We start from the raw sequence: 1049 nt of genomic DNA on the forward strand, positions 1-1049 counted from the left end.
GCCATATATTAAATACACACTGAACCAAAGGCCAGAAGTCAAAACCACAAATAATTAGCACCCCCCAGTGGCTAGCTGCAAAATTATCTTTAAGTCTCACCCATTTGTGGTAATGAATGGGAAACTTTTCTTCATCCATTTCCATATYCTAGTGCTTATCGGAAGCCAGATCACATAGGCAACAGGTCCAGGAGAAAAACTCAGACATCCCTCACCCCAGTGACAGTTCATCCTGGGGGGGACCAGAGGCATTCCTCTTAAAAAAAGGCATCCTATTCAGAACCACCTCAGCTGACTCCTTTCAATGTGGAGGAGCAGCGGCTCCATTCCGAGCTCCCCCCAGATGATGTACCTCCTCAGCTTATCTCTAAGGCTGAGCTCAGCCGCCCAAAGAAGATGATTTTTTTAAACTTTAATATTAATATAGCATTTAATATATTTGTTAGGTTACAGGAGAATAAAATGCTGTCCTTAAAAGCTGCTAAAAGTTAATCAGGTGAACAAAATTTCTGCCTCATTTGCTCCTGATTTCACGTCTTCATACATCTGCTCTGCTGACCAAAATAGTTGTTTTTGTCCATCCAAGAAACAGTCATCAATGTTGGTTCTTGACGTGCTGTAAAGGAAGCACAGCGATGTTCACGCCGTACCCATTACATCATTTTCTACCTCCCGGGCGCCTTTAGACACTAACCTGCTCCCCATCCCTCATACTTCAYGCTGTGTGAACACGTCTTCAGGAAAAAAAAATAGAAAACTCCTGCTGTGAAGAAAATTTGTGAACAGCAACTGTTGAAAAATTTACAGCCCATTTTCTGAGCATTTCCTGTGTTTGTGAGTAAAAACAGCCAAACAGCTTAACAAGGCTGTTTAGAAATCATCTCTTGGTGACAAATATTGTAAATGATCTGCAGTTCTTTTGTGTTTGGTTGGTGGGATGTTGAATTTTTTTGCATTAGAATTGGTATAAATGTTTTAAATTATTGCAAATAAATGAGGAAAATCTGGACAGCTGAATATCTTAGACTGATAAAAATGCTAATTAGGTG

Source organism: Austrofundulus limnaeus, unplaced genomic scaffold, assembly GCF_001266775.1.
Source record: "Austrofundulus limnaeus strain Quisiro unplaced genomic scaffold, Austrofundulus_limnaeus-1.0 Scaffold170, whole genome shotgun sequence".
NCBI classification, from domain to species: domain Eukaryota; kingdom Metazoa; phylum Chordata; class Actinopteri; order Cyprinodontiformes; family Rivulidae; genus Austrofundulus; species Austrofundulus limnaeus.